Source organism: Sylvia atricapilla, chromosome 3, assembly GCF_009819655.1.
Source record: "Sylvia atricapilla isolate bSylAtr1 chromosome 3, bSylAtr1.pri, whole genome shotgun sequence".
Taxonomy (NCBI): domain Eukaryota; kingdom Metazoa; phylum Chordata; class Aves; order Passeriformes; family Sylviidae; genus Sylvia; species Sylvia atricapilla.
The window spans coordinates 109,395,152-109,405,270 of NC_089142.1; positions in this window are offsets into that span (position 1 = coordinate 109,395,152).

Genomic DNA, 10,119 nt, shown 5'->3' on the forward strand with positions numbered 1-10,119 from the left:
GAAGCCAGCTGGGCAGCGAGGGGAGTGGCTGGCTGGCCACATCAGGCTGCCGGGATCAGTGGGATGGAGCCAAGTCATGGGGAAAGGGCCAGTGGATTTATTGGCTTTGTGTATTAACTTCAATCTCACTTCTGTTTTATTCATCTTCTTGCTTACCATCTGAGCAAGACTCTCACTTGGGGTGGCTCTCTCCTGGTGAAACAGCTGTAGGGAAAATGATGTTGCCTTTTTTGTGAGCCGTGGTTGCTCTCTTGTTGTTTAAAACCTTGGCTGTGGTTTTCTCGTGGTGGCCTGGGCACAGCACAAGCACAGACGCTTTGGTACCTTAAAATTTGGCTGGGGTGGGCAGCAGAAGCATCTCCAAAGGGTGCCACACTGGGAGCCTGGAGGACTTGGTGCACTGGGACACAAAGGGAGCTACTGCAGCTTCTTCTGAGCTGAACTGGTCTTTGAGGGCAAACTACCCAAAAGTCTATGCACAGCCTCAGTCTTTTTTTTTTTAATCATTGGGGAATGCTTTTAAAGGTTCTTCCTAACCCAGCCTGTGCCACCACCTCTGTGTCTGCTTCAAAGGGTTTTTTTAGTCTTGGAAGGGTGAGTCCTGTTGGATTAAGCACCTGGTTGATTGTGAGTGCACCAGTAGTGGAGAGTTAGACACCTGCTCCTGCCCTGGGGATGTCTGCTCCAGGCAGCCGTGTCACATCGGGGCTAATGGAGCTATTTACTACAAAGGGGCTGCTCTGCTCATTTCTCTAGACTGCAAGGCAGGACTCACCTGGCCTGTGTCTACAGCAGGCCTGGCCCAGTGCACCTGGGAAGTCACAGTTCCAGTGTGCTGGCTCCTTCTGGGAGTGTCTGACCCTTGCTTTGTGTGAGCACAGGCCAAATTCAGTTCATGGATGTCTTCTGGGGTTATGCTTTTGCTGCTCTGCCTGGTGGAACAAGTGTGATGGGATCTGCTTTCTCTGCGGCTTTGTCTCCCCTTCAGTAGGCAGCAGAGGGCAAGGGTTTCTCCCAGGAAAAGGAGGAAATGGCAAAGTGGGGATGGCTGAATGTGTTCTGCCAAGCACAGAAACGATACCTGAAGTGTTGAGGATGATGTCAAATAGTCTTTAAAACGTCTAATTTTTAATACAACTGTTAAACTCTCCCCCAACTCTTAGGACTTTGAAACATCTTCAAAATTTGTGTTGCCTTAAAGTTCTAAAAAGGTGCAATGTCTGTGCTGAGAGGCCCTTGTAAGCCATGGGTGCCAGCCCTGCTCCTGCTCCAGACTCTGCTGTGGCTCTTGCAGTGCACCAGGACAGCCTCAGCAGGAGTGTGGTGGAGATTCCAAAGGCTTTCCACTGCCCTGGGTGACCTGAGGGGGCCGTGGGCTTTAGTGAAGGGTGTCATTAGGGTCCTCTTTTTGTCTGACCAGAACTCGGCTGAGCCCCCTTTCTGTGTCTGTGCTTGGGATCAAGAGCAGCTTAATGAGTTTCTGCCAATTAACAGGAGTCCAAGGCTTCCTGTGAGGGGAGGGCTGGGAACATGTTAGTCTCAAAGCTGGAGGCTGCTGGTGCAAGAGGAGCAACATTCCCAGGGGTTTTGTATTTTAGCATATTCTCCAGGAATTGGTCTGCACATCCAAATTGGAAATAACGTATGGTTGGTCTTTATTAAAAAAAAAAAAAAAAAAGCTCCTAAAAGTTTGGGGTCCTTAATAAAGAAAAGATAAATTTTCTGCCCAGTCCTGGGGGTTGAGCTGAACAAGATTCCTGGGAATCACCTGGCTTAACTTTGAGATTTTGGGGTTTAAAAAGCGGCTTTCAGACTTGGAGATGATCTGACTATGCTGTGCTTGATTTCTAAGCACACTTTTCCTGGCACTAAAATGCAGCAAAGGTCAAGCCTTTTGTGAAGTCTAGCTTAAATTTTGCTTTCAAAATAATGTATATTTTGGATTTGTGATTTATCTGGGCTGGACTTTTATGAGATGTAAGACCTCTCCCCAGAAGGGATCTGAAAACAGATTTTGTGAGTATGTTTCCAAGCAAAACTGCTAAACTCCTTGTGGTTTTTTTCAACCCCAGCTTTGTGCTGGGTCCCACTAAGTGACTGTGAGACAAGCAACATCATGGTGTTGGTGGGTGACAACACAACTGTGGGCTCTGGGAGAAGGTGGAGGGAAGCTCCACCCTCCTTTGGCTGCTGGGGATTATTTTACCATCTTTAGCCTTTACTTTGGGTTTGCATCTCCTCTCTTGTGTGTGTTTGGGCTGTCTGGGTGCTGGCGAGGCCTGGGGTGAGCCTTTACCTGTGGATTTTTGGCAGCAAAGAGGGGGAGGACCTGCTAAGCATCACTGCTGTTCCTGGGCTCCCTGCTCTGCTCTGGCATTTTACCTGACCTCCCTGAAAAGTCTTGTTGAGGAGTGAGCTGAACCCCAAAACCCCTCAAAAATGAGAGTGGTGCCTCATTTCCTTCTTTTCTTACTCCCTGCTTCTCCTCCCACCCAGTTTTCCCATTTCATCATTCAATTGTGTGTAGTATCTGCTACGAGTCAAACACTGTTGCCCCTCCATCCCAATTCTCTCTCCTCAAAAATCATCCTCTTAAGCATTCATCTTCTGCAGGGGTCCAAATAATCAACTGCCTTCCCAAGGCAAGATGGAGTTGCAGGGGGGCAGAACAACAACAAAACAACCCCCCTAAACCCCAAATACGGCCCTTACTCCTTAATCTCACTGGATAGAGTTACACATCTGCTGGAGGCTCGTTCGTCGTTGCCATTCCTTTTATTGCGTCTTTAGCGCTGATGAAGTTCAGATGGCAGAAGCAGCGGGCCCCAATTTAATTTAGCCCGGCCTCCCGTAATGAGCGCGACGTGATCCCTGGGAATGCCGCTCTGCTGTGGCTCTCTGGCCGTGGCAAATCCCCACGCTGAGGGCGGGAGGAGGGGGAAGACCTGGGCTTGAGGGTGATGATAACGGGTGGGTGGAGGTGCCTGTGCTGCGTGAGCATCACATTCTGCAGCGAGGGGGATGGATGGGCGGGGGGTTTCTCCTGGCAAAACCCACGGGAGGTGGATTCCCACCTCTCTTTTGGTGGCCCGGGGTGTGTGTGCGTGCCACGACGCTTTCTGAGGTTGGTCTAGCCCTGATGGCTCTTCCCTGGCAATTTCCATGACCCTCCGGGTTTCCAGTGGTGATGTACAGAAGCTCCCACCTCTCCCTCAGTGTCTGCATGTGTCTAAGGGCTATACAGGACTCATTTACGGGCCTCCCGTCGGTGGGATATGTGCATGCAAAATGAAGGTTGTATTTGGCTTCTCATATTCGGATCTATATTCCATATTGTGTTGACCAAGAAAAACACCTCAGCCCCTGTGCTGAAGAATGTGATGGACTGATGACTTTCAGAAACGTACTGTAAATCAAGGAGGCTAATAAATACTTGCTATTAATAAAACAGGGCTACTGCCTTTCAAGTTATTTTGACATTTTACAACATCTTAATTTAAATGGCATGAAGAAGGTGGTACCTTTGGACCTCTCCTCCTCCCCCAGCAAAGTGTGGCTCAGCTTAAACCCTCCCTTAATTCCTTGGGGAGGAGTTTTTCCTCATTGAGGAGGTTTAGATGGAGCAGCCCAACCCCACAGAGCTGATGAGGGGTTGACCCCAGTGGCAGGGTGCCCTTGGCAGAGGGTGGCCTCTGGCTGGGACAGCCCTGGGTGCACCCTGGGGTCTGGCAGATGATCCCTAGAGCTCACCAAGCCCAGTGCATCAAAGAGCCCGCAGCCAAAAGCTCCAGCACCTGCACCAGCTCATGCTAAACCTTTAATGGTTCCCAGTTGTGAGCGCAGCCGCTCCAGGTGGTGAGTGCACAGGCACAGCATCCACAGGCTGCTTAACCCTTTCCCTCAGGCTTCTCTGGATCTGTGCATGAGAGGTTGGTGAAGATGGTGGTGGCCAGGGGCCTACTGTGCTCGACCCTGGTAGGCAGCAGAAAAGGGAGCTTTGAATTTGCTTCCTGAGTCTCTGTATCAGTGCTCATAGTGCTCACAGGGGTGCCAGATCACTCTTTATATAGCCCTGCCCTTGGAAACCCGGGACACTCTGGGCAGGGAAGGAGCAGGGGATGGAGCCCTAAATAAACCTTTTTTTCTTTTGAGTGTCTGTCCTTTCCCTGACCTCCTCCTGCAGCTCTACATCAGTGAGCAGAGTCCAGTGGCTGTGACACTTCCGTCCCCTTTCCCTGCAGGTGGAGGGTGTCCTCTGGCAGCCCTTGCTCCATGGCTTGTGTCCATGAAACTCCCCACTGGTGGGCCTGCACTGCCATCCCCAAAACCCCTCTGCACCCCTAATTCCATTATGGGTAACACTTCTTATGTTCTCCTTCTGACAGACCTTTTCCCTGCTCCCTGCCTGGCATGCTCCCCTGGGCTTTGGCTTTTCCACTTGGAGGCTTTGGGGAGGAGCAGCCCTTTGGGAGCTACTCTGCACCTGGCTGCTCCAGTTGGCTTCTTTTTTTTTTTTTTCTTTCTTTCCTTTTTTTTTTTTCTTTCTTTCTTTCTTTTTTTTTCTTTCTGTTGTCTAAAATCCCCCTTTAGCTGTTTTTCTTACATTTTTTTTCCCTCTTCTCTCTTTCCCCTGCTGAAGAGACAGCACCTTCTGCAGCTGTAGTGATTAAAGGGGAGGGGAAAAAGAAAGAAAAAGCTTATTTAAAGCAGAGGCTGGCAATATAAAATAAGGTGTGGAGGTGATGAATGATCCTGGGGTACATTAAAGCAGGGGCTGGCATTTTCGACATCGCTCCTGCTCGCGGCGTGTTTGAGCACTTTTGGAGCCTGGCTCTTTGGAAACGCCGAGCATCCGCCCCTGGGCCCTGATTCGGGCAAGTTTAAAAACGTCCTCTGGGATTTAGGCAAGTTGTTGCTGTTTTTCCTCTCCTGAAGACCCGGGTGCTGCTGTTCAGAAGCGGGGCTGGAAGGCCACAGGAGGACAGATCCCACCCTGGCCCTGCTCTGCCTCCCGAGGGCGAGGGCAGCAGAGGCACTCCTGGAAGGTGCAGAGATGGACGAGGCCTCCCTGGCCTTTAAAGGCTTTTTAGAAGCTCTTGGAAGGGTATTCCCAGCACTGCTGTGGGAGGCAGTCAGGAGAGAAGGAGGAAAAGAACAGAGCTCATTGCATTCAAGGAGCAGGGCAGGTGCAGGGAAATTATGCATTTTTCCAGACCGGCTTATTCCCTTCTGTGTATTAAACATTATTTTAATATTCGAGTGACAATGTTTTATAATTAAGCCAAATGTAAGAGCTGGAGCACACTGGAGAGCTGGGCTCGGTGTGAGGAGGTGAGGAAGGTAGCCACCCTCTGCCCAGGATTAACCCCAGGCTGCAGCATCCTCTCTGGAAAGGACAGAACCTGGCTCTGGAATCCCAACAAACCCCACGCTCGGGCAAGGAAAACCTTTAACTCATAAAGGTTGTAATGTTAATACAGAAGAAAAGCCTTTAAAAAAATTACATTAGTTCACAGACATCTCTTGAACTCATGAGGGGAAATCTAGCCCCTGAGAGATAGAAACTAAAGAGCTGAGCCATAAACCAGTATGATAACATCCTTATTATAAGATGCAAATTAAGGGGCCCAATTCACTTTAAAAAAGCATTATGAGTATTTAATTTTTCTAGTGGGAATCTCTGAAGCTGGCCTGTGTGTGGTTTTTTGTGCTGTGTACTTAAAATAAAAAAAGAAGAAAGTAAGTCAGGCCATGAAGGAGCTGCTGAAGGCAGAGTTGAGGGTGCTGAGCAGTGGTTTGGGTGTGGGAGGAAGCAGCTGGTGCTGATGGGGGGCAGGAAAAGATGTGTTCACACTGAATTTGGATGGGGAGCTCTTGGTTAATGCCAGCAGCATTGCAGTGGGGTTTCAGTGGTGTAAAACAGGGTCAGGACCTGCTCTGGGTGTGTTTTAAGTGTTTCATCTCCAGAGCAGCTGGCAAGCACTAGGTTGGTGCCCCATCTGTGGTGTGTTTTGGATTTTCTGGACAGCCTTCTCCCTGCCCTTGGTGTTGCACCTCCTTCTCTGCTGCCATGATGCTGCCACCTGCATTGTTGGTTATAGAAAACATTCAGTGGCAAAGGGACCACGAGACTTTTGGGCACTTTGCTTGTGGCAAAGCATTGCTTCTTCACAACGGGAGTGATTTGAGGCTTAACCATATCTGCTTAGTTTGGTTTTCCTGGCCATTTCTTGTTTCCTGGAGCTTTTAAAAGTTATTTTATTTTTTTTTTTCCTCCCCTCTGAAGTTGGAAGATGGTGTAATTGCTGCCCTTGGCTCTGTCCTTGCTGTTATTCACTTGCTGGAGGTTAAACTCTCGAGCCAGGAGAAGGACTTGACAAGCAAGGCGGGGACAGCTGGGACAAATAAAAAAGAGAGCCTCCAAATACCAGGCCCACTCTCCATCCAGCTTTAGAGTTGAGAGGTCAGGACTTGTTCAAAAAAGCACAGAACATGTGGTACCCTCTCTTCACATCCTTAAAGACAAAAGGGCTGGTTCAGCCTCCTGCAAACCGGAGCCATCCGGAGCCCGGAGTTGTCTTTTCAAATGTAGAAAATAAAACAAAAAGCCCTACCCTGGAAAATTGCTTTTCAGAGGGGCATTATACTGCTCTCCTATATAATGTGCAGAGGTCACAGGCTGAGCAAAATAGCAAGACCAGGTAAATACATTCATTTGAAAACCTGGGGATTTTATTTATTTTGTGGCACTGTAGAGCATCTCTCCAATTCTGGGCATGAAACTAGAATGGGATGGAGGCTCTGCAGCTTGACTTTGGGGTCAGACTCTGTTCCCCCAGCTCAGCTGCTGCCTGGGGTTCAGGGCATGAAATAACTGGGTTTTTAATGTGCAGGGGAAAACCCTGGTTTCCAGCTGGTCCCCAACAGCTGGGCTTGGACAGGGTCTCTGCCACGCTTTGAAACTTGTTTCTCATCCCAAGGCTGCCTCCTTATCCTCATTCTGACAATCAAATACTTCTTTCCAAACCACTGTTTGCAAGGAATAGTGCTGCTTTTTAAAGCAGCACTGCCAGCAAAGACCATAAAATAGTGGTGGGTGATGCTTGTGTCAGGCACTGCACTGGCTGGGCCCTGAGTAAAAGACTCCTTGCTTTGAGGGAATTTTTTTTTTTAAAGAAGAAAATAAATTCTGTGTACCTTTTTATTTTGTTTGAGAACCATAAATTCAGTAGCTAACAGGGCTAGTGGTCCATCTGGGCCACAGGTTAGTCAACATGGGAATATTTATGGGGCTTTCTGGCCAGGCACACTGAGGGGGCTCAGCACTTGTTGCACGGAGTACTAAACACCCATTAAAACCCCTCCAAAAAAAACAATAGGCCAACCTTTTCTGATAGAGCAGGGCATACCATGATCCACAGACCTACAAAAAGAGATTTTGGTAGTGTTTTCTCTTCATTTTCTCCTGAATCTGCACAGGAGCACCTGGAACATCGTGTGGCCTGGCTTTGGAGTGATGGGACTGAAACTTGTATTTCCAAAGTGAACTTTGTGGGAAGTTGAAGGATAAACATCACAACAACCACAAAGCCTGTGGACAAACCCCGGTGATAACTCTCCACACCATTTCCAGCTTGCCTAGCACCCCCCTAAAACCTCCCCTTCCCGTCGATTTAGGAGCAGGAGCCTCATAAATCCTTCGGACCCGGCTGCTTTATCAGGTCTCGCAGGTTGTTCCCACAAAACCACGGGGTGGGAGGTGGGGATGAACATCTGCACGGGGGAAATCCTCCTGTTCCCGTGGCTCCCGCCGGCCGCTATCGCCGCCGGGAAGGCAGTTGTGGTTGTGCAGCCCCGGAGCTGTGAAATGGGGAAGGATGTCCCTCCTTGTGGTTGGCAATTACACAGTGGAGAGGAACTGTTTCTGCATCCTGGAGTCGCTCTCCAGCAGCTGAGCGCAGATAAGGGGCGATGTGCTGGAAAACAGAGCTGGGGTGTGAGTTGGGAAAGTGATTGTAAAACCTCCCCGGGAGATTAAATGCAGGTCTGTGCCCGTGCGTGGCTCCAGCAGCCCTTGGGAAGAGCCTTTCGTATCACACAGCACCTTGCTTTGTTAAAAAAATAAAAACAACCCCAGAGTCCCTTTGTGCTTGTGTTTTGTCCCTGGAAAGCCTTTAGCTTTTGGGAGCAGATGATGTGTTTGTGTCTCACAACCCTTGCACAATGATGTTTGCACCACCAGAAAGGCCCAGGGATTAGCACCAGCGGAGAGTTGGCCTCTCCCAGGAGCTGGGCTTCTCTGTCAGTGGGAATGCTCTGGAGAGCCTGCAGGGAGGGTTTATCCAGGGTGGAGTGATGCCCAATATCTGACTCACCATCCCTCCAGAGATGGCTCCTGGTGTGGCTGGACTGGAGCTCCTTGGGATGTGCCATGGGGCTGGCTGCTGCTGGAACATACTCGCTGTGTGTGTTGAGGTGTCTGGGGATAAAGAATTGGGAAGTAGGGAATTGCTGATCTGCAGCAGCACGAGCGGCTGCCCCATACCCGGTTACAGGTGCTCCCTCCCATCCCTGTGCTGCCTGCGGTGGATCAGCTGGCTGAGGGCTCCTGGATACATCCAGCTGCAGCCATAATCTTTCCAGGTATGTTTTTTGTTTGGTTTGCTGGTTTGGGGTTTTTTTTTTTGAAGACTGTGGCAGAGGTCTTGCTTGGTGCCAGATGTGTGTCCAGAGGTGCTTCTCTTCACACCTCCCTTACACCTTACCATGAGCACGACGTAAGGACTGACCTTTCAGCTGCTCCAGCAGCCCCCAGTCCTGGGGCCAGAACAGCAGAGCTGTCTGCAGACCAGGGCCAGCTCAGCTCTCCTTCCATGCACCCCAATACTCTTCTGCTTTAAAGGAAGAAAACGAACCCCTCTCTGAGTTGTGCTGAGGTGGATTCAAGGAGGAAACCTCGAAATCAGTGAGCAACCTCAAAAATCAGTGGGAATCCTGGAAATACTTGCTATTACTGTTTTTTTTTTTTAATTGTAACGCTGCTTCCCGCACTGCAGTGAGAAGGTGAGTCCTCCTCGGCCAGGGAGGTGCAGTCAGGAAGGGGATGATCCTTGCTGCTGGCTCCAGCTGGGATGTGCTGCTCCTCCCAGGCAGAGCCCCCGTGGCCGGGGCCCTTCTCCCCGCACTGCTCGGCAGGTTTCGGCATGATCGCTGGAGCCAGGGACAAGGTGCGGTGTTTTCTTCAAGGTCAGGATTTAGGTGGATTGGCAAAGGGCTGTGGGAATGCTTTTAAGGTGTCGTGTTGCATGTTTGGAGTTTTTATCTGTTTTGTTTTGCTGCAAGCAGTGTCAAGCTCTCCTGCCCTGCCTTTACCCGACGGGTGAGCAAAGAAGAGTTCGGGCTGCTGGAGATGAATGTTTTTCCATCGTCTGCATCCCACCCTGGTCCTCTCCTCAGCATTTTTCCTCTTCTTCTCCTCACCCACTCCCCAAAACCGTTCTCCAAGGAGGTCGATGGGCCCCCAAAGCACCCCATGTACTCCCTCCTCATGGGGGACAAATGGGATGGGAACCAACTCACACTTTTACACACTTGTTGCCACACTTGGAATATAAAAAACACCTGAATGAGAGCATCTTTGTAACACACCGAGAAATCTTTCAAGAATTGGGATGCAGGATTTGTGGAGAGATCAACAATAAGCAGTAATTAAAGATGCACACACCTTATCTCCTGGAATGACAGGCATTTTTGCAATGGATGATCAAGGTGCTCACTGCAGGAGTTTGGGGTGGCTGTGAGGGTGTGCAGCCATAAATAACAATAAATATTGTTATTTAATGTGCTTTAATTGCCTCAGCTCTGGCCGGTCAATGCTGGGCTCACACCTGGCCACTGCCCCTCCTGGTACCCCCCTGCTGCAGATTAAAGACCTCATGCCACCAAACAGGATTTGGACTACTGGCTCCCAGCAGGATTATTTATCTCCATGGGATAGGCCCGAGGGCAAACCATCCTGGCACACCATCCTGGCACTCCAGCAGTGCTTTCCTACGCGTGCTTCTGGGAATTGGGGGGACAACCACACACGTGGCCTGTTCTTCTGGCCTCTCCTCCACC